At 40.1% G+C, this 24,651-nt stretch overlaps 1 protein-coding gene and 1 long non-coding RNA gene across 2 annotated transcripts in view; both read left to right on the top strand.

The window, feature by feature from the left end:
- Positions 1–24,651, top strand: part of LOC127977344 (extracellular calcium-sensing receptor) — a 133,075-nt gene that overhangs the window by 1,085 nt on the left and 107,339 nt on the right. The window lies entirely within an intron of this gene.
- LOC127977457 (uncharacterized) lies at positions 9,865–23,847 on the top strand. The gene is made up of 3 exons (XR_008158232.1): positions 9,865–10,219; positions 22,302–22,372; positions 23,164–23,847. It is a non-coding gene; the product is annotated as an uncharacterized LOC127977457 (long non-coding RNA).

The raw sequence follows: 24,651 nt of genomic DNA, 5'->3' as shown, positions 1-24,651 counted from the left end.
GAGCTCAGATAATTAAAAGTCAGTATGGATTTAGATAAACTGCAAAAATAATCCAATACATACATTTATTTTGATGTCAGTTTAATGTTTAATACATTAGCCTATAACTAAAATGCACTTTGCTTTATGGCCTACATGCAGTATACAGTCTCACACAAAATATTTTTAAAAATTCAGTTTGTAAATTACCCATATACCATTGGATTTTTATTAAAATAACTAAATTCAGAATCCTTACCAGACATCCGTCCCTTTAAACTTTTTTTGCAGACCTATTGCCTAATATTAAATTGCTCCATCCAACCCATAAGCTCTACCCCATCTCTGTACACAATGGTGTAGCCTTACCAGCAGATGGTGCCTCCTTCTCTCCCGGGAGAGGGAGATACCACTGAAGGCATATGTGCTCTCTTGGGTACAAATGTGATTCCATTGTATAAACAGTGGCCTGGCTGAGCTAATGACGGTCTCTAGAGAGACTATGTCAGAGAGAGTGAATGGTATTGGAAAATGTTTCAATAAAACATTTTTATATTGTATTTATTTATTTTTTTCCAGTTCATTTATCAATTGCTGCATTTGGCAGGAACTCCAGGAACTTCCCACTATATTTCCACAGAAGATGGAACTTAGGAGTCATGTCAGGACATGCTGGGCTCACGGTTGGATTCCTGTAGCTCGCATCTACAGCATCAGATGCAACTTTCACAGCCCTCAAGCACCATTTGTCATGGTGTCCCCAACTAGATGTGCATGAACACACAAAGTCAGCTGGGCTGAAACACTGTCCAGATGTGGTCACTCAAGTCACTCTAAGCTAAACTACTCGGTGTGCCTTTCAGTCATAATTCAAACAACACTCTATTCCTTCCACATAATTCCTACTCTACATTAAACAGCTCAGCTGCTATTGTAAACCCTAAAGTCAGTGCTATGGAAGATAGTGCTGGATGGAGAGAAGTCCTGTGCAGTCCTCCAATGGAAACTATTTTTAGTGCTTAGTTTGTTCTATGTGGCCCTCGTCAAGAGAAATATGGCAGTCAAACAATTTATTAACAGCAGGTTTAATGGAGACAGAAGGAAGTGAAGTTGAAACCGGGGTCAAAACTTATTTTTTTTAAATGGTAGGCCTACTGAAGGGATGCAAGTGAATGTGCCACTGGATGCATGAAATGGAAGTAACCTGAAAAATTCCACTAAACACACATTGTCCGAAATTTGCCTATGCCTGTTTTTAGATGATACCTAGATTTTTGTGTCTTATCAAGCCTTTTATTGAATTAAAAAATATATATAATAAATCATGATATCTAGATGATGTTAATGCAAAAAACATAACCACGGGAAGTTTGCATGAGGATTAGATGTTATGATCCTAAAATTCGGCACCATAAAACATTTTCTCTTCGCTGTGAACAGAACACAATGAGACGCAGCAAGAAACTAGTGATAGGTTTTTTACATAATCTAAATGGGTGTAAATTATCTAGAGTATCTGACCCCTAATTAAAGCTTGAGTCCCTATAGAGAGTTAAAACAAAATGTTTTGGGAGTTTATGTATTTAAATGTGATTGTAATATATATAAAACATTAATTACTTAATTATTATGATATCTCAGCAACCACAAAAATTAGATTACGATAGTTTAGTCAAGTTAAGTTAAGTAAGTCATGGTGCGTAATTTCTCCTGGCTGCAACAGTCTTATCTGCTTAAGCCCTTTTATTAAAGACTGTTATTAGATAAAACATAACTATTATTAATTATCCTTTAATTATAGATTCAAATATCACAGATATATAGCAAAAAGATTTAAATGTTTTGTCTTTAGTCTAAAAACATTTTTATTTAGCAGAACCCCTTGAAATTTATTGTGTAATTTGCAAACAGAATGTGCCACCCATTTCCCTTCTGATTCCATACATGCAAGGGATAGTTTACCCCCAAAAATTTAAATGTCAAACATTTATGTTGTGGAACCTAAAAAATGAAAAATAAAAAAAATAAAATAAAATAATGTATTCAGCTTTAAAACAACACAGGGGAATGTGGTTTGGGGTGAACTACTCCTTTAACAGATCCTATTATAAATACATGCACTGTTCGCTGTTTAAAGTTTATATGCCACGGCATACACATCAATACCTTAGTTATGCTCTGCAGGCATAGTTACCTCCAGCATGCACGGAATTCTCCTTAATATAACATCTCCTTTAGGACATGAAGAGGTCACAAGTAGGGTATTTTGGAGAAAATCTTTTGCAATAGAAAACTTTCCTAGTGAACAGTTCTGAACTGAGCTGAATATTGTTAAATATTGATAAATATTTTTTGGAGGTAGCAGAGGGGGTGTCAGGGGGTTGAGTCTTTCTTTCTGAGCTTGACAAAACACAGTGCTATCCCTGGCAAACATCACAAAGGTCTAGCAAGATTTGGAATAAACACAAAATAAATTGTGAAAGGGGAGGGGTTACCCTTAGATTCAGGTTGTTTAATGAGATATATAACAGGATGTTAGCAGATCCCGAGCTAAGCTGAGCTGTGGTTTGCCTGTTGTAAAAAGCTTCTTTTGTAACATTTAAACTGCAAGCAAATCTTGTATGCTAACTTAACTGAAATACATTTCCATCATCAATTAACATTCAAAAATACATTATGTAAATTACCACTGCATAAATGAGGTAATCTGTAATGACATTGCAGTGAATGTCTCTATTTGCTTCCAGACCATCAAGAATATAAAACACACATGGTGCTTGTTGTTACAAAACCTACTGACATAAAAAAAAAAAAAAAATTGTCACTATTAAGATTGATGGCTTTTTGCATTACATGAAATAAACAGCAGCAGATTTGAAAATGTACTATTACAATTCACAATAAGTTACCTCTACCACAATTAAAGTAAGACATATGGTCTAGTACTCCACTAAAATAAAGTAATAATAAATAAATATTTATATAATAATAATAATAAATAATAATAATAATAAATGGTTTATTTTAGTAGAGAATGTAAATCACGCTGTGTAGCATATAATCTACTTAAATATTGAGTATAAATACAAATAATACTTTTAGATGACAGAGCAATTTAAAGGCATAAATCTATGACACATTACACCAGGTTTACTCTGGTTATTAATCCTCTGTATTGTTTCCAGTGGGAACAACAAACAGTAGGCCATCTTCAAAACTTTGCTGTCTGCTGTGTCTGAAAAATATTTTAAACATCCAATCCATCTTGATTCTTGTCAAATCCCCAATTATCATTATGATTTATACCTATCTGCTTAGTTTAAACAGCTGTAAAATAGGCTGAAAAGTGGGTCTCGGCTAACAATAGAAGTATATCTGGTACATATTTGTTGGTCAAACACACAATCTTGCAATACTGGTTTGGTTATGTGAACCCAATTTTTAAACTTCAGAAGTTTGATGTTGAATATCATGCATATTTTATGGATTGATGGGATTTGTCTCAGCCAAAGTACATTAAAGTGCAAAACCTTGTGTGAAAAAGTTCATGGAAAAATGAAAGAAGTCAAGTCTATCATGTAATGATACACACAATACCTGTGAAATTGGTGACATATTAACATATTAGATTTAAAAACTACAGGTGAGTTTTGTGAACAATGACTTTAACATTGGTTTGCTTCTCCACATAACATTATAAGGTTTAAGAAGACTTGGCAGATGCAGAATGCTGTGACGGTTGGGTTTAGGATAAACACAAGGAGAGGGTAGGATCCAATTGCAAGTATGGGTTTTATTGACAGAAGGGAAAAATACAAAATAAACAGTCATGGGAGACAAACCAAACAAAAGAGGGAACCGGATGAAACGGATAAGAACTCGGAGGAACAAGAAGGTAACGGGAAGACTCGGGAGACGAGCACAACTCACACATAGGGTAAGGACTCCATACAGACAACAGAGAAAGACAGCTCTATATAGGGAGACTAATGACAAAGGATTGTCAGCACCTGTGTGATTTAATTGGAGTGCAATTACTGTGACGACATGACCAGACTAGCGGAATTAAAGTGCCTATGGTGAAGTGCCTAAGGAGAAGTGAGCTCACTAGGGGACACCCAGGAAAACAGAGACTGACAGCGTGACAAATGCAGAACGAGAACTTCTTTAATTTTGCTTTGTGGGGCTTTTTTTTTCTGACCTTGTCCTTCATCTACCTTAAATGCTAATTTCAACTGGCAAATGACATTTCTCAACATTAGCAGGTTGTCACAACAATAACCATGAATACAAACCTGATTCCAAAATAGTTGGGAAACTTTACAAATTGTGAATAAAGACAGAATACAATGATGTGGAAGTTTCAAATTTCAATATTTTATTCAGAATACAACATAGATGAAATATCAAATGTTTAAACTGAGAAAATATATAATTTTAAGGGACAAATAAGTGGATTTTAAATTTCCTGTCATCAACACATCTCAAAAAAGTTGGGACAAGGCCATGTTTACCACTGTGTGGCATCCCCTCTTCTTTTTATAACAGTCTGATGTTGTAATTGATGCAGTATGTGTCCTGGCATTGTCATGTTGGAAAATGCAAGTTCTTCCCTGAAAGAGATGACGTCTGGATGGGAGCATATGTTGTTCTAGAACTTGGATATACCTTACAGCATTGATGGTGCCTTTCCAGATGTGTAAGCTGCCCATGCCACACGCACTCACGCAACCCCATACCATCAGAGATGCAGGCTTCTGAACTGAGCACTGATAACAACTTGTCCTTGTCCTCTTTAGTCCGGATGACATGGCGTACCAGTTTTCCAAAAAGAACTTCAAGTTTTGATTCGTCAGACCACAGAACAGTTTTCCACTTTGCCACCGTCCATTTTAAATGAGCCTTGGCCCAGAGAAAATGCCTGCACTTCTGGATCATGTTTAGATATGGCTTCTTTTTTGACCTATAGAGTTTTAGTAGGCAACTGCGAATGACACCGTGGATTGTGTTCACCGACAATGTTTTCTGGAAGTATTCCTGAGCACATGTTGTGATTTCCATTACAGTAGCATTCCTGTACGTGGTGCAGTGCTGTCTAAGAGCCTGAAGATCAGGGGCATCCAGTATGGTTTTTCGGCCTTGACCCTTACACACAGAGATTGTTCCAGATTCTCTGAATCTTTGATTGATATTATGCACTATAGATGATGATAACTACAAACTCTTTGCAATTTTTCTCTGAGAAACTCCTTTCTGATATTGCTTCACTATTTTTTGCAACAGCATTGGGGGGGATTGATGATCCTCTGCCCATCTTGACTTCTGAGAGACACTGCCACTCTGAGGCTATTTTTATACCCAATCATGTTGACAATTGCCCTAATAAGTTGCAAATTGGTCCTCCAGCTGTTCCTTATTTGTACATTTACTTTTCCGGCCTCTTATTGCTACCTGTCCCAACTTTTTTGGAATGAATAGCTCTCATGAAATCCAAAATGAGCCAGTATTTGGCATGACATTTCAAAATGTCTCACTTTCAACATTTGATATTTAATCTATATTCTATTGTGAATAAAATATACGTTTATGAGATTTGTAAATTATTCCATTCCTTCTTTTACTCACAATTTGTACAGTGTCCCAACTTTTTTGGAATCGGGTTTGTAGAACAATACTTTAAGATGGTTGAGGTTTATCTTGTTTTTCCACTCTAATGATGTACAGGTATTCCTCTGTGTAAGCTGTTAATTCAGGGGAAACTGTTGATGGAAAGAACAGAGGAGCTATTTCAGTGTGTGAAAACACACTTGATTTCCCTGAGGCAGTGTCCAAGATTTTGTCACACTTCTTTCCACACACAAAACAATGGCTATAACCCCAGTTTTTTGTGATGTGAAGCTATATTTGTAGAAGTGTAATCATCGACAGGCTAACACATTACAAAACTATATTAGGCTGATGTAATAAAAGTGTCCAATTTTTTATTAACAAACTGACTGATATTAGACAATGATTATGAACATCTGCAGTCTTATCTGGAAACATGAAATAATTACAGAACTGCATTTTTATTACAGTTATGTATATTTTAGTCTTTACCACATATATCCTGGCATTATATTGACATCCATATTGCTTTTAGTAATTTCTGAGGGGATAGGACTTTGAAAAATTCAAACTTGAGTTGGCTGAGAAAAAAAAAACTGCATTCCCTATGAGCTTCTGCAAAATAATGTCCTGGTTACATATATAACTCTCATTTCCTGGAGGAGGAAACAGTGATGTTATGTCAGCGGTTACTGACGAATTGGGATCCATATGAAAGTGCCACTATTGCTGATCCCCTCCAGTCCCCTGCGAAAGCCAGCAAGTCCCAACAGGCCAGTTGGGGCAGAAGATAGGACAGGAATTAGGCAGAGGTGTCCGCCACTGCTGTTTTATACAGTGGGATATTAGATAACACTGGGAAAGTGTACCCAAGTAGGGGAACGCCACGGAAGCCACATCCTGTGGATAAGAGGTATCATTTGGAAATTACACATATGGACTGGCCATAAGGCAGTGCTACATGCAGAAAGTCCCTGTGGTACACTCAGCCCACCTGGGGTGAGATCTCTACATAATCAGCAGAGATGGCAGAAAAATCTCTGCTAGGAAAAGACACAGGCTTACCCTGAGGAAAATCCATACCATTGAAAAGATTTGTAGGGATTTTTTTGTAGCTCTTTTCTTTTAAAGAGGAGAATCAAAGCTTAAGATTCTAAGTGATTTATTGAGCTGACTCCAAATTTAATTTGTTATGGTTAGAGTTAGGGGTTTTATGTTCCTTTGTTTGTACATTGGAAAAGCGCACGTTTTTCTGGGATGTAGAGAAAGGAGGGGGAAAGTGGGGAAAGTCCTGAGGTGTCTGTCACTGGAACCTTTCCAGTTACAATGTTCTTTGTTCTGTTGTTCAGTTTTAATTATTGCCCTTACTGTGAAACATGAACGCAGGTCAGCAGGGGACAATCAGCATTTGCTGGCATGGTTCTAAACAAAAGGGTTTTGATTCTTGGATTACAACCATTATTGGTCTTATCACTGCTTCAGGTGTCTCTTGAGACAAATGGGTGCACCCTGGGCATACACATGAGTGCTGGACCTGGCATTTCTCTACGCCTGACCACCGATGGTGCAGGAGGAACTTCAACAGGGTTCACCAAAAGGGAAACTGAACTGAAAAGCACTTAAGTGCACGTATGTGGTCCGTAGAGGGGAATGGCGAAAAAAAAAAAAAGGTAGCTATGTTTCAGTGGGACTGCCCTCCTGCGCTGAAATGACTCAAGGAAGTTCGGCATTGACTGGGCACGCTCTACTGAAAGGCGTTCTACAAAATGTAAGCATTTAGCAGACGCTTTTATCCAAAGCGACTTACAGTACATACAGGCTAACAATATTTTACCTATCATATGTTCACGGGGAATCGAACCACCAAACTTGCGCTTGCTTGTTTGCTAATGCAATGCTCTACCACTTGAGCTACAGGAACACTTTTAGTCTGAAAGAGTCCAACTCCATACCGAGAAAAGAGATCCTCTGCATGGGGGAGAGTTTGCTCTTTTCCCTGTGGACCCGAAGCCCCAACCGGCTGAAGTAGATGAGTATTCTGTCCCTGTGTTTGCACAACCGTGCTTGAGATTGGGCCAATATCAGCCAGTTGTCAAATTAATTGAGAATGTGAATGCCTCTTTCCCTAAATGGAATTAGGGCTGCCTCCATGACCTTGGTGAAGACACAAGGTGAAAGGGGCCAGACCAAAGGGGAGGACCATGTACTTATATGTTTGCCCCTCAAATGTGAAGTGGAGAAATGACCTGTGTCGAGGGAGAATCAAGACATGAAAGTAAGTGTCCTTAAGTGCAATCGCTGCCAACCAATCGTCTGGATGAATGCACTGAAAACTATGTTTCTGCATCAACATCCTGAACAGGAGCCTGTGGAGGGCTCAGTTCAGAATGTGGAGGCCCAGGAGCATGTGAGAGGGCATAGCATCCTTGAACTGGGCCCTGCTGCCCAATGGAGAAAAGTAGAGGGGACGGGAGTGTTGAAGGAGTGTCTTGCACATTATCATCCTCTCCCTTTTGAGACCAAGAGAAACAAGAAACTGCTCTTTTGTTTAATGTTTGGGTACCACTGGTTGGGGAACCAGTGGCAGAACAAAACAAAAAGGGAAGAAAATATTCTCTATCAGGCCTTCCTCCGGGGGAAGGAGTGGTGAGGTCATCGTCTTCTGAAGAGCAGGATCCAGAGTCTATTGGTCATCCGTCTCAGAGCTGCACCACGTTCCTTCTGCCAGCTCCAAGGTGCAGCCAGCTGCTGCTGCAAAGCTGCATCGCAATAGCGCACTCGATTGGGGTGACCTCCCCATACCCCTTAGCTGCCTCGCCCGTCGAAGATAGTAAGGACAGAAGAGTCACTAGCTCTGTTTTGGGCAGAAAAAGGTGCCCTCCAGGACCTGGTAACCTCTTCATGCACCTCCAGGAGGAATGGAACCAGATGTGGATGCTGAGGATCAGTGTGTGACCCCCAGGAACCAATCATCCAGCCTTGAGCACTCGGGAGATGGAGGGAGTTTCCATTGGAACCAAATGCTCTCATTTGCCCGGGAAAGCATAGCAGTCAGCTCTGGATCTGACTCGGGCAATTCCACTTTCCCTGATGGCGGTAACGCAGCCAAGTCTAAAACCTCAGAGCCTAGCTCTGCCCCTGATGCAGTGATCAACATCATATCTTCTGCTGGGGCTACGAATGAGACTCTAGACCCCTGGGAAGCCCTCACTATAAACCTCAGCTCATCCTGACCAAATGCCGAAGTATTCCTCCGCTACTGAGAGATAGAGGAAATAGAACAGGGCATAGCAAGCGTGACTCCCCCTCGTTCCAAGAAGCGGAGTCTAGATTGCAACATCGCAATGATCATGATCCCATAATGAGAACATGAATCATCCACAAGCACTGCCTCAGTGTGCTGAAAGCCCAGGCATGAGATGCAGCAATCATGACCATCAGACAGAGCTATGAAGTGACATCATCCAGGAACACATGAATGGAAGGCCATCTTTAAAAAGAGGCCACTTGTGGAGCTTTTTTAGAAAAAAAAAATGTAGGGAAGGTTGCAACATGACTGCAGTTTAACAAGCTGCAGAACGCCATCCAAACACAAAAGCAGCAGCACTGGACCAGCAACCCCCACTAATGCACCTTAACAACACCGAGAAATGCTGTCTTGCAGACACTCTTGCTCGATTGAACACAAGCTGAAAGGCTGGGCTCGGAAGCAAAAAGTTTAATGTGCAACTGCAACAATTTATTTTTATTTTTATTATTTTACATGTGCTAAATAGTGCTAAACCAAAAATTGTGAGAATTAGACACTTTAATTTTTTTATTGACATGGGAAATATTAGCAGAAATAAAAGTGCTCTAACAACAGTTATTCGTTTAATACTTTATTAAGTGATACATGACACTGAACATAAATAAATACATAAAGAAATCAATTATTTCAAATATTTGGAATTTAATAATATTCTTCCATCAACAAATTTTTGCTCATCCATTCATTGTTATTTTTAGTAAGAGGGCTTTGGAATAACTCTTGCCTAGAAATGGAAATTTAAGATCAACTAATTGAGAACTTGGTTCAGTGAGAATTTGCAGCTCTATCCCTTGTGGAATTTGTGACTTATACAAGTAGTCAAAAAACCTTCTTAAACATCCACCATAACACAGGGGGATCAACTCAAACTCTTACTTGAGTTAACCAGATTGATCAAAAGATTTATTTAACACCATTGCCTTTGTACATCAACTATTTCCCAGTAGCTAATGTAACCAGGTCTTAAAACGAAGTCTTGGCATAATAATCCCTTTCTTAAAGTTAATTGAGTCTTGAGATAAATGTTTTAAGCTAATTAATCAAAGTACATTTTCTATGTATTAGAGAAAAAAAAGAAAAAAACGTCATCTACAATAAGTGATCAAATGCATAAGAAGATAGAAAAAGAGCGATTTTCCCCTTGAAAAAACTGTTCGCACTACAATTCCCATGCTCCTTTTTGTGAGGAGCTGACCAATCACTGAACTCCAAAATTTCAGGCAATCGAGCTTCGCCTTGACTTCCTGTTAGCTACTTCCTGACTGAAAGACTGCATGGCTGTTCGTTGCCTATCTGAATTCCAATTTAATTACCATCCATAGGGTAAGAAACATAAATATCCCCTCCAACGGGATTTCATTAATTAATGAGGATGTTAAACATATGATGACGGCTATGTTGTCATGTTTACACTTTATAGAGAGCGCGATCGGCAGATGGCTGTCGCTGATCAGACAGCCAATTTAGAGAGACCCACTCATTGACTCAACGGTGAGTGAGAAAAAAACTCTGAGACCTGTTAGGTTACCTGTAAAGGAACTAATTATGCTGGAAATGGTAACAGTTGATAAGCTGCCGTTTAGAAAGGCTGTTAACGGCTGTAATTGCTACTCAATGCTGTATCACGATGTTAATGCTGCTAATGTGAGCCTAGCTATCCTGCTAGCTTAGGTGTTCAGGGCCATATGCGCTCTTATCTTTGCAAAATGGATTTATTTCCAGTTGGGTTTGCAAAAGATGCTGTTTTCTATATAAATATGTTTAAATATGTTTTATATGTGTGTAAAAGGAAAAAAAGTGTTAAAGTATATGTTTGTAAATTTTCATGTCAGTGATTTAAGAGGTCAGATTTTTAGTGCATTCCCTCAATGTTACCGGTGCAGGAAGGGATGATAAAGCATGCTTAGCCTTACTAGTACCTCCTAGATCTCTATGAATGTTCTTGCAATATTTGTTTTGCACAAATTGTAGCTTTTATTTTTATAGTATTTGTATTGTGAGTTGTTACTAACTTAAATAGCAATAACCATTAATACTTGAAATTGGTTTTGTTTAAAATGAATGAACATGAATGTAAAAGCGCTTTAGGATATATTTATAGTTCACTACTATAAACATTTGGATTTGATACATGATATATTATTGTCATACGACTGAACCTTCTTGAGAACATGATTTGAACCAGTTGATATAAAGTGAAATGTTATTGATTGGTGATAATTCATGAGATAGACAGAATATGAATGTAATGAGCTTTTGGATTTCCTCTGGCCAACCCATAGGTCAGGTTTTTTTGACAGATTCATTCCAGTGACGCACATGGATTGGAAGTCACGCTCGACCTGGAGTTGAAGCCTTCTGGTTGAATTGGGATTGGATGTTCGTATCCTGAAACCCCGAAAGATTCCCAGCTTACGTTGGGTGGCGAGCCACGGACCCACGAGCATAAGTCTATGCGCAGTTTCACTTTCCCTTTTTCACGGATTGTGTGGTAGGATCCACGAGCACTGGCTTACTGATACTGTCACGACACTGATTCAACCAAAGAAAAAAAGGGCCCCAACGAGCAATAAGACTATTTTTGGAACTGGGTTTTATTTCTTTTGTTTTAAGGGAAACTTATGCCGGCTTTATTATTTTCTTATTTCTTTATGTACATACTCTGAACTAAATTGTTACACTGTTGTTATTGTTCCTGTTGTTAAACAAAGAGTGATCACAATAACACAAATTACTGTTTCCTGTCTTTATTGATGTCAAACCACTGGCTCTTAAAGACTTAGCATCTTCTGTTACTGGTCCAAATACTGTTAAGGATAACTAATTACCTGTTACCCTGTTACTATATCATAAAAAGGGTTACAGTACTGGCGAGCCAGCCAGGAGCCAATTGGTTTGAATATCAATATTGAACACGTGTCCAATATGGACTTTGTACAGAGGTGTGGTGTTAAAATCCCAAATGCAGTTATTTTTAGTGGGCTAACACAAGCAGGACACCAAGATGAACAGGTTATTGACTTCCTTAAATAATATGGGTCTATCAAAAGAACCATTTTAGTTGATGAGGATGAATCTGAATTTTACCAAAACCTGATCGTTGAGTATACGCACGACACAGCTCTAGGAACACTAAGTGGAATATTGCCATACAAATATGCCTTGCAAAATGACCCCTCTGTTGTTTACAACATCCGAGCTTTGAGCAGTGCATACCAAGCTGAAGTCAGTGGTAATATTACCAAAACTTACCTGTCAGAACTTAAGGCCTCAGCCAAACTTAGCGGTGCTGAGTACGGATGTGTGCTTAAAACAGTGATGTCCCAGATTAGTAAAGATATTGAAGCAATGAGCTCTCTATCAGAGGAAGTTCCTCTTACCCATGCTGAAACCCCCACTGAGACCCAGCTGACCATTACCTCCATTGAACAGCACCCCCCTGTCTTATCCTCAGACACCGCTCACAGAAATGATGGCCTTCCTCCCCCTGGCACCATCCCAACCAACAGTGTGGGTACAGCCCCTTCACTTTCAGCAAATGACATGAATCCCCCAGAAGTTCAAAAGTTTGTGGTTGAACACATTTTAAGGAGCGAAGCAATCAGCCCTTGCTTTCAGCCCCAATTAAGGCTATGCTCCTTCTCTGGAAAGACTCCCAGGCCCAATAACGAAACCGATTATGACACCTGGCGCTCCCATATTGAACTGCTGCTAAATGATCCTAACATACTTCCCCTTCAGATCACCAGAAAGATTGTAGAGAGCTTGCTTCCACCTGCAGCTGATGTGGTCAAAGGATTACGGCCCAATTCACCCCCTGTAGCTTTCCTGCAGTTACTTGATTCGGCTTTTGGCGTGGTTGAGGATGAGGAAGAACTTATTGCACGTTTCTTAAACACGTTCCAGAATCCAGGGGAGAGTTTTTCCGCTTACCTTCATCGGCTGCAGGTAGCATTAAACCTTTTAGTAAAAAGGGGTGGGGTTGCACCAGGAGAAGTTGACAGACACCTTCTAAAGCAGTTCTGTAGAGGGTGTTGGGACAGTGTTCTGTTCCCTACTCTGCAGCTTGAACAGGCGAGAAGTCACCCGCCTTCATTTGCAGAGCTCCTGCTGATGTTGCGCACAGAGGAAGACAGGCAGCAAGCTAAAGCCAGCCGCATGAGGAAACATATAGGTGCTACCAAACGAGTCCAAGTTCAGTCTCAGAGTGCATATGCATGCGCAGACCCAAAGGAGAAACCACAGGTTTGTCCCAGTGCCATTGAAGACCTTGTGAAGCAGGTTGCTACCCTGCAGAGCCAGCTGACCTCTTTCATGGCAGAGAAAAAGAAAGATAGAAAAGGAACCGCACAGAAACCGCAGAGCCGAACACCAGACAAAACAAATGCAACCATGCAAACCCAGATAAGAACAAAGCAGATGAACAAACCCCGGCCCTGGTACTGCTTTAAGTGTGGAGAGGATGGGCATATCTCCTCCACATGTACTGAAGCTCCCAATCCTGCTTTGGTGGCTGAAAAACGAAAACAGTTGGAGAAGAGATTAAGTGAGTGGGAAATGCAAGCTAACCCCAGCTCACAGTTAAACGACTAACGGCTCCTGTGGCGGGACAGACAGGGGCTGAGACAAATCAATGTCCCTCAGCTTTAAACCTCATAGTCAACTCACAAGCATGCACCAGCATTGAACAATCAGACAGTAGCCCCCCATTCAAGTTTCCTAAAGGACTCATCGGTACGAAAAGTACGGCTTTTGTGAATATAAAAGATCAAGAAGTTACCTGCTTGCTCGACACGGGCTCACAAGTAACAACTATTCCACAGTCATTTTATGAACGACATCTCTCAGGACAGGAGATCAAACCGCTCCATGGCCTCTTAGAGGTAGAAGGGGCAGCAGGACAGTCTGTCCCCTACTTGGGGTACATTGAACTAGCTGTAACTTTCCCGAAAGAGTTTGTTGGAGCACCAATTGAAGTAAACACAATTGCATTTAGTGGTCCCAAATCTTAACACCATTACAGAACCCCTTGTGCTTATAGGCACCAACACCCTTGATGTCCTTTACAACATCTGTTCCGAATCTGGGGTTAAACATCAGCCTATACCACATGGCTATCGAGCAGTCCTTAAAGTACTTGAAGTTAGACACAACCAAACAACCCATCCTGAGCCCCAAGGTGTTGTGAAATTACTGGGGAAGAGTGCTCAAATTGTTCCAGCTGGCCAAACTGTCGTACTTGAGGGAGTTTCCCCTGCTAGTGGATTCCAGAATGAGAAATCTGTTCTGATCGAACACCCAAATTTACCCTCCTTGCCGGGTGACTTGCTTGTAAAGGCCAGCCTGGTTGATCTTCCCCTCCGGCGACCCTATAAGTTACCAGTCATAATTTGTAATGAGTCTGATCATGATGTTGTCATTCCCCCAAAGAGCACAATAGCCCAAATGTTTACCTACCAGACCATCTTGTTAAAGCAGCACAATGCAGAGTCAGCTGAACCATCCAAAAAGACGGCAGAAGCAGAGCCCTCCCAAAAGTCCACTCTGAGCTTTAATTTCGGTGAGTCCCCTATCCCGCCTGTGTGGAAAGAACGCATCACAGAGAAACTAAATAACATGCATGACGTGTTTGCAAAACATGATGCAGATTTTGGCCGAACAGACAAAGTGACACATCATATAAAACTCTCAGACGACACTCCTTTCAAACAGCGCGCACGACCAATCCACCCTCAGGATATTGAGGCCGTTCGAAACCACATCCAGGAGCTCCTTGATGCAGGAGTCATCAGAGATTCAGAGTCTCCATTTTCATCACCAATCGTGGTTGTGAGGAAGAAAAATGGCCAAGTCCGCCTGTGCATAGACTTTAGACGGTTGAACCTCCAGACCATAAAGGATGCGTATTCTCTCCCAAAGCTAGAGGACACATTCTGTGCACTCAATGGCTCTCAGTGGTTTTCTGTCCTTGATTTAAAATCTGGCTTCTACCAGATAGAGGTTGAAGAGGCAGATAAGCCAAAAACAGCTTTCGTGTGCCCACTCGGCTTCTGGGAGTTTAATCGGATGCCTCAAGGAGTGACTAACGCACCTAGTACGTTCCAAAGGCTAATGGAGAAATGCATGGGGGACATGCACTTGAGAGAAGTATTGGTTTTTCTTGATGACCTGATCATATTCTCCAAGACCCTTGAAGAACACGAAGAGAGAGGGATGAAGGTGCTATCCCGTCTCAAAGAATTTGGCCTCAAACTCTCCCCAGAAAAGTGTGTCTTCTTTCAGACATTGGTCCGATACCTTGGTCATGTGGTGTCTAGAAATGGAGTATAAACTGACCCAGAAAAAACTGCTGCTCTCAAGACTTGGCCCGTCCCTAAGAGCAGAGATGTATAGTAACGAAGTAGAACTACTTCACTACTGTACTTAAGTACTAAAAGGCGGTATCTGTACTTTACTAGAGTATTATTTTTTTCTCCTACTTCCACTTTTACTTCGGTACATATTTTCGCTGAGTTTAATACTTTTACTCCGATATTTTTTTTATGTGCTGCATCGTTACTCGTTACAATTATAATATTGTTACGAATCATTCCATTACAAACCACTGCCAGAACTGTAGATGGCAGGTTTGATGAAGCTGGCATATCACTGAGCGAATCAAGCGATTGAGAAGACTGCGCGTGCTGACTGAACTGCTGTGAAGAGAGAGATGAACACCGAGCCGAGCCAGATAATGACTCGTTCACGAGTCAAGAACCGGTTGCATCGGTTCTCGGATGACCAGTAACGTTAGTTCTTTCTGACAGTTCGATTCAATAAACCAGTTAAAGAAAACCGTTCACCGATTCTTTTGCGCTCGATGCAATGGCGTCATTGCCGTTGACTGCACATGGGCTCATAACATTAACACAGAATCAGTTCAGAATCAATCACCAAAAGAATCAGTTCGTTTCAGACGCTCTGTGTGTCGGTTTGCTTCACGCTAAATCACACATGCGCAGTATCATCAGAACGTGAACGAGTCATTATCTGGCTCGGCTCGGTGTTCATCTTCAGTTCTCTCTTCACATCAGTTCAGTCAGTGTACTGTTTGAGTCAATGAATTACTCCGGGATATTGGTTTGTTTTAACTCAGAGGGAGTGTCAGACACATTAAACAAGTTAAGCTTAATTAATCTGTGGATTAATGCGTATTGGAGACACGAACTGTTTAAAACGATTCAGTTCGATTTGGTGGACTGTTTCAAAAAGATCCGGTTACATCGAATGATTCGTTTGCGAACCAGATATCACAAACTGCTTTGTTTTTAACTGTCTTACAACAGACACGGAAGAGAAGACAATGCTGAATAAAGTCGTAGTTTTTACTATTTTTTGACCAAAATGTATTTTCGATGCTTCAAAAAATTCTAAATGACCCTCTGATGTCTTACGGGTTTGAAACAACATGAGGGTAAGTTATCAATGACATCATTTTGCAAATTGGGCTAACTAACCCTACTAACCGTTTTTTATTTACAAGAAGTTACAGTCAAAGGAATTGTTATTGTCCTTTAGGTTAATCATTTGAAATAGTAAAAACAACATGTTCAAACTTTTGACTATTTTCTTTAATAGCTACATAACACAATACTTCTACTTTTACTTTCAGTACTTGAGTAGTAAATTTTAAAATAGACTACTTGCAATACTTAAGTACAAAAAATGTTGAATACTTTAGTACTTCTACTTAAGTGTGGTGCTTAAAGAGCACTTCTACTTCTACTCAAGTCACTTTTTTGATAGAGCACTTGTACTTTTACTCAAGTATGGGTCTCTAGTACTTTATACATCTCTGCCTAAGAGCCTGAGAGAATTAAGATCTTTCCTCTGGTTCGCTGGGTACTATAGGAGGTTTGTTAAAGGTTACTCCAATATTGTGAAGTCCCTCCATGAGCTAACCTCTGGCTACCCACCTATCCAAAAGAGAGCTAAAGTGACAAAAAGATCAGAATACAGAGACCCAAAAGAGCCCTTTGGGGAACGATGGACCCCTGCTTGCCAAAAAGCATTTGAGACTGTAATCGAAAAACTTACCACCGCCCCTGTGCTAGGTTTTGCAGATCCTCAGAAACCTTATGTACTGCACACTGACGCCAGCACTACTGGACTTGGTGCAGTTTTGTACCAAGAACAGGAGGGCCAGTTGAGAGCGATTGGATATGCGAGCAGAGGGTTATCACGGAATGAAAGTCGCTATCCGGCACATAAATTGGAATTCTTAGCGTTGAAGTGGTCAGTCACCGAAAAGTTTGCAGATTATCTATATGGTAATCAGTTCACTGTTGTAACTGACAGTAATCCGCTAACTTACATATTGACCTCAGCTAAACTGGATGCGACGAGCTACAGATGGCTGGCAGCACTGTCCACATTCTCGTTCAAGCTTCTCTACCGACCTGGGAAACAGAACGGTGATGCTGATGGTCTGTCACGCATGCCACACAGAGCCTTGGAGGATGACCCAAAGTCACAGAAAGAGAGGGAACGCATTTTCCAGTTCACCAAAGACCATCTCTCTGACCCAGATAATGCCAATGCTGTTAATGAGGAAGTTATACAAGCAATCTATGAAAGACAACTTATTTACAGCACCCAGGTTGATGACAGTAACACTGGAAACATTGTTTTAGTCAAATGCCTTGCCGCCTCTGCAGATACGGTGCCCCAATGCTATCAACAAGCAGACCAGTCTGGTGAACTTCCCGCCATGCCTCACCTGTCTGAAGCAGAACTGGCGGATAGACAAAGGGCCGACCAGTGTATAAAACACATCATTTCCCAAATTGAGATAGAAAGGTGGTGGATAGAAAGGTAGTGGATAGAAAGGTGAGTACTTGTGGCAGGTGTGTGCGGAGGAAAGCACTTCCAGAGAGAGCTGCACCCCTAATAAATATCAAGACCACAAGACCCCTTGAACTTCTATGTATGGATTTCCTTTCCCTGGAACCTGACAGAAGTGGAACTAAAGACATCCTTGTGATCACGGATCACTTTACGAAATTTGCTGTGGCCATTCCCACTTCCAACCAAAAGGCACGTACAGTGGCAAAGTGTTTGTGGGAGAACTTTATGGTGCACTATGGAATGCCAGAAAAACCACACAGTGACCAGGGACCAGATTTTGAATCCCGCATGATAAAGGAACTCTGTCGAGTGGCCGGCATTCAAAAGGTGAGGACAACACCCTACCATCCCAGGGGCAACCCTGTGGAGAGATTTAATCGCACCTTACTCAATATGCTTGGCACCCTTCAGAACCAAGAAAAGTCCCATTGGCGTGATTTTGTCAGACCCCTTGTCCATGCCTACAACTGTACTAAAAACGATGTGACGGGGTTCACACCTTATGAGCTGATGTTCGGGCGCCAGCCCCGCCTACCAGTTGATCTGGCATTTGGACTACCACTGCATGGCAAGCAACACACATCACACTCCGAATATGTGCAGAACCTTAAATCACGGCTTGAGTAGAGCTACAAGTTAGCCATGAGTCATGCTGCAAAGACTGCACACAAGAACAAAACACGGTTCGACAGATGAGTGATCGCCTCAGACTTGGAGCCTGGAGACCGAGTGCTAGTCCGGAACGTCCGCATTCGGGGGAAGCATAAGATCTCAGACAAGTGGGAGTCTACCATCCACGTAGTAGTGAACAGGGCAGGTACCCTACCTGTCTATACTGTCAATCCCGAAGACAGTGATGGTCCAGTAAGAACTCTGCACAGGGACTTACTCCTCCCATGTGGATTCCTACCTATGGAGGGAAGCAGCAAGTCTGCCAAACAACCTGCAAAGCGCAGAATAGCAACACGTGCAAATCCTGTTCTGGATGCTGATCCTTCAGAGGAGGAAGAGGATGAATCCATCCCAGTCCATTGGTTCAGTGAGGTCTCAAATGTGTTTATCCCCACAGTCCATGAAGGTCTAGTACAGCCCAGAGAATCCTTGTTTAATGAACGACATAGGCAGTATACTGTATCTCCAGGTCCCTGTTCTGTCGAGAGCCCAGTAAATGCCTAGACCGTAGATTGCTCCCCTGAACTGTCTAGTCCATCGGATATGCCTACCAATGCCCCAGTCAGTCCCCTGAGGTCCAGTAGACCTACCAACCATTGCAGTAATACAGAGCATTTACTTACTGAAAGCATCACCCCAATCGACCAAATACCTGAAACAGACCCCATTAAAAGTAACCTGCCTGATACCCACTTACCTGAAGTGCATCCTGTGGAGAAAGAGACCATACTTGACGTTGTCCATGACATCTGTAATGAACAGCAGTCGGTGTCTCCTGACATGTCAGAGCGTGAGGAGGAAGTAGAAAAAACAACAACTGAGGAGTCTGTGGAAGGAGAGAAACCGGAAATGGATGGAACTGAATCCAGAGAGGAAGCAGAGAGAATGGCAGTCACAGATGCTCCTGTCAGGAAATCTGGAAGGGAACGTCAACCGTCAAGGCGACTGGATTATCCTGAACTCGGAAACCCACTGGTCACAGTTGTTAAATCATTTCTCCATGGGTTGACCACTGTGTTATCCGATGTTTTGAATGAAGATCAAGTAGTCTCTGCACCTTTCCTCCCATACCCCCCTCAGATAAAGCACATTTGAGCTCTTCCATGTACAGGGACGTACATGAGTTCAGGAGGGGAGAGTGTAACCAGGTCTTAAAACGAAGTCTTGGCATAATAATCCCTTTCTTAAAGTTAATTGAGTCTTGAGATAAATGTTTTAAGCTAATTAATCAAAGTACATTTTCTATGTATTAGAGAAAAAAAAGAAAAAAACGTCATCTACAATAAGTGATCAAATGCATAAGAAGATAGAAAAAGAGCGATTTTCCCCTTGAAAAAACTGTTCGCACTACAATTCCCATGCTACTTTTTGTGAGGAGCTGACCAATCACTGAACTCCAAAGTTTCAGGCAATCGAGCTCTGCCTTGACTTCCTGTTAGCTACTTCCTGACTGAAAGACTGCATGGCTGTTCGTTGCCTATCTGAATTCCAATTTAATTACCATTCATAGGGTAAGAAACATAAGTATCCCCTCCAACGGGATTTCATTAATTAATGAGGATGTTAAACATATGATGACGGCTATGTTGCAGTGGTGGACAGTAACGGAGTAGCTTTACTTCGTTACTGTACTTAAGTACATTTTTCAAGTATCTGTACTTTACTTGAGTAATTTTATTTTGAGTAACTTTTACTTTTACTTCACTACATTCCGAAGCATAAAATCGTACTTTTTACTTCACTACATTTCATAAAACATATCGTTACTTCCTATAATATATCACGTGCTCCGAGACGCAGAAGCGGTGTCTGATTCATGATGAATGAACTGAGTCTTTTCAAAATAAACCTTTAAATCGGATCGCGAATCGCACCAAACGATTCGTTTACGAATTAGAATGATCCGATTGCAGCTGTTCTGGAGTCGACCACTCACTGATTCAAATGAACCGTTTAGTGCGAGTCTCCAGAAGTAAGAACCGGGAGATCTTGTGAGCGCGCGTGCGTCTGATGTTGCTAAAAGTAAGTTATTAATGTCGAAATATTGGATTAATTATTGTAACTGAAAATCATATTTAGGTCAAAATTTTCAGTTGTTTGGGAACTAAATCCGTTGTAAAGAGTGATCTATTTAAGCCCACTGAAATGCTCGAGTGCAGACACATACATTTTAGGTAAAAAAAACAAAAAAAAAAACAACTTTAAATAACACAGATACAATAACTCATGCACGTTCAAACTCCCCGCTGCCATAATGTTAACAGTTTTATTAAAATGTCCTATGTGACGTCTGTTTTTATATTGTTTATCAACAGTAACGTTATACATATGTATATTGTTTGGATTAACTAGACGAGTAGACAGACATGAATGTTTATTCATAACCGTACTGAAACTAAGTAAATATTGTTAGCTGATGCTAACTGTCTAGCTAACAAGCTTGTTGGTGCTAAGTTGAGGTCATTTTTATAAATAATGTCCAAATATTTTTATTCAACCACCTATATATATATATATATATATATATATATATATACATATATATATATATATATATATATATATAGAGAGAGAGAGAGAGAGAGAGAGAGAGAGAGAGAGAGAGAGAGAGAGAGAGAGAGAGAGATTACATCTGGGTAGAAAAGAAAGGATGTGATGTTCAGAACATGGTAACTACAGTAATTATTAAAGTGGGAAGAGATGCACCTTGTTTGGCCAGGGTAGTTTTTAAACCACAGACAAGGTTTGAGAAGGAAAAAATCATTATGAAAATATAATTATATTTCCTAAATTTCCTAACTTCAGGCCTTATTATCATGTCATATATAAAGTTACAGTACAGACCAAAAGTTTGGACACACTTTCTCATTCAAAGAGTTTTCTTTATTTTTATGACTATGAAAATTGTAGATTCACACTGAAGGCATCAAAACTATGAATTTACACATGTGGAATTATATTAATAACAAAAAAGCTTGAAACAACTGAAAATATGTCATATTCTAGGTTCTTCAAAGTAGCCACCTTTTGCTTTGATTCCTGCTTTGCACACTCTTGGCATTCTCTTGATGAGCTTCAAGAGGTATCACCTGATATGGTCTTCCAACAGTCTTGAAGGAGTTCCCCGAGAGATGCTTAGCACTTGTTGGCCCTTTTGCCTTCTGTCTGCGGTCCAGCTGACCACTAAACCATCTCGACTGGGTTCAGGTCCGGTGACTGTGGAGGCCAGGTCATCTGGCGCAGCACCCCATCACTCTCCTTCTTGCTCAAATAGCCCTTGATGCCTTCAGTGTGACTCTACAATTTTCATAGTCATGAAAATAAAGAAAACTCTTTCAATGAGGAGGTGTGTCCAAACTTTTGGTCTGTACTGTAACTTTGATGTTCTGTAAAACAACAAACTTTAAAATACTTTGTTCTTACTGGCGAAAATCAGATGGTCATCTCTGTTTTCTCTCAGGTACATCACAGTGTAAGCTTCACAGTGAGCATTACTCTCATCAGCGTAGTCCATATCAACAACAAACATATATTTTGACTCCATATAGTGGTTATTTTGGAAAAAATCCCAGGTATTTTGAGCAGTAGGATTATAAAAAAATATGTGCTAATATAACATTAAATTAAGTAGCTATATAAAATTGCAAACATCTATCTTTCAATACTTTTTTACTTAAGTACATAAAAAATTTAGTACTTTTGTACTTTCACTTGAGTAAGATTGAAAAAGGAGTACTTTTACTCTTACTGGAGTAATATTTTACTATACGTATCTGTACTTTTACTCAAGTACTTGATTTGTGTACTTCGTCCACCACTGCTATGTTGTCATGTTTACACTTTATAGAGAGCGCGATCGGCAGACGGCTGCCGCTGATCAGACAGCCAATTTAGAGAGACCCACTCATTGACTCAACGGTGAGTGAGAAAAAAACTCTGAGACCTGTTAGGTTACCTGTAAAGGAACTAATTATGCTGGAAATGGTAACAGTTGATAAGCTGACGTTTAGAAAGGCTGTTAACGGCTGTAATTGCTACTCAATGCTGTATCACGATGTTAATGCTGCTAATGTGAGCCTAGCTATCCTGCTAGCTTAGGTGTTCAGTGCCATATGCGCTCTTATCCTTGCAAAAATGGATTTATTTCCAGTTGGGTTTGCAAAAGATGCTGTTTTCTATATAAATATGTTTAAATATGTTTTATATGTGTGTAAAAGGAAAAAAAGTGTTAAAGTATATGTATGTGAATTTCTTGTCAGTGATTTAAGAGGTCAGATTTTTAGTGCATTCCCTCAATGTTACCGTTGCAGGAAGGGATGATAAAGCATGCTTAGCCTTACTAGTACCTCCTAGATCTCTATGAATGTTCTTGCAATATTTGTTTTGCACAAATTGTAGCTTTTATTTTTATAGTATTTGTATTGTGAGTTGTTACTAACTTTAATAGCAATAACCATTAATACTTGAAATTGGTTTTGTTTAAAATGAATGAACATGAATGTAAAAGCGCTTTAGGATATATTTATAGTTCACTACTATAAACATTTGGATTTGATACATGATATATTATTGTCATACGACTGAACCTTCTTGAGAACATGATTTGAACCAGTTGATATAAAGTGAAATGTTATTGATTGGTGATAATTCATGAGGTAGACCGAATATGAATGTAGTGAGCTTTTGGATTTCCTCTGGCCAACCCATAGGTCAGGTTTTTTTGACAGATTCATTCCAGTGACGCACATGGATTGGAAGTCACGCTCGACCTGGAGTTGAAGCCTTCTGGTTGAATTGGGATTGGATGTTCGTATCCTGAAACCCCGAAAGATTCCCAGCTTACGTTGGGTGGCGAGCCACGGACCCACGAGCATAAGTCTATGCGCAGTTTCACTTTCCCTTTTTCACGGATTGTGTGGTAGGATCCACGAGTATGTTCACTTCCAAACTCTATACCAGTAGACTGGAAGACCTGTTTTATGACAGCTAAAATTACTGACACAGTTCTTCAAAAGTGAGATCAGTTTTGATTTGTTTTGTTTTGTATCTGTGGTTTGAACTCATCTGAAAGCTTGTAAATTGTTACAAAAAAAGGACAGTCCAAAAATAGCTTTTGGGTTTGACAAACACAAACAATGTTGGTGATGGGCCGAACACAACTGAACAAACGAAGGCATGAAACTCCAAACACACATTTATGACACAACATATGGTGAGTGTGAATTAAAAGTTAATAAATCTGTTGACACAAAAAGACCTGTTGACAGTTTTCATATCATTCATAATGATTTTAAGAAAGTCATAAACAATAAATGATGTATTTGTGTTATGTTGTTACATAACCTACAGCTTTAACTTTGTAACAGCACACACCTACTCAAACACATCACATCCTGATGTCAAGAGGTATATCAATCACCTCACAGTTCTAGGACCTCCTCCATGCTGATATATTACTCACATTAACTTGATCTGTAATACAAACATGACTCACCTCTCTTACAATTGGATTAGTATGCAATTTCAAATTTTCAACTCACCCCATGTTAAATTCTCAGATGAAATGTCTCCAATTAAATCAGTATCCGTTTTTCTTCTTCCTTTTTCTTGCTCTCCTCTTCACACTTTCCCTCTTCAACAGAGTTCTAGTAGACTGGCTTTTATTTATGTCCTTTTTTGGGATTGAAGTAGATGGAGAGAGCTTGCAGGACAGTACTACCTTGCTGTTATACTAGAGACACTTTGCCTGCCCCCTCTCTCTCTCTCTCTCTCTCTCTCTCTGTCGGTCTCTCACACATTCTCTCTGTCTGTCTTAATGTTTACCTAAAATTAGTTGTAAATAAAGAGATTGTCAAAAATTGTCTCTCTTTCACTTTCTTTTATGAATCTGACTCCAACGAAGATACCCAAGATATAACCAATCACACAAGATCACATTCAGGTGTGTTTGTGTGTATGTCACCAGCTTGTGGTTGAGAAATTCACTAGCATTGATTTAATATGTTTATGTAAAAGCAATGCTGAACTAATTGTGGTTTGTGTATGACACACAGGTGAAATATGGCAAGGAAAGGGTTCAAGTTAACTTGTCCTGAACACAAAAATCATACCCAGTCATTAGGTGCTCTCAAGAGCATGGAGCAACTGGGATCCAGCAAAGAACTACTTGTACCACTGAGTTTAACAAACCCAGGCAA

The sequence above is a fragment of the Carassius gibelio genome, chromosome B18 (genome assembly GCF_023724105.1).
Source record: "Carassius gibelio isolate Cgi1373 ecotype wild population from Czech Republic chromosome B18, carGib1.2-hapl.c, whole genome shotgun sequence".
Taxonomy (NCBI): domain Eukaryota; kingdom Metazoa; phylum Chordata; class Actinopteri; order Cypriniformes; family Cyprinidae; genus Carassius; species Carassius gibelio.
Note: the sequence above shows the minus strand (reverse complement) of the source record. Positions and strands in the feature narration are given on the sequence as shown.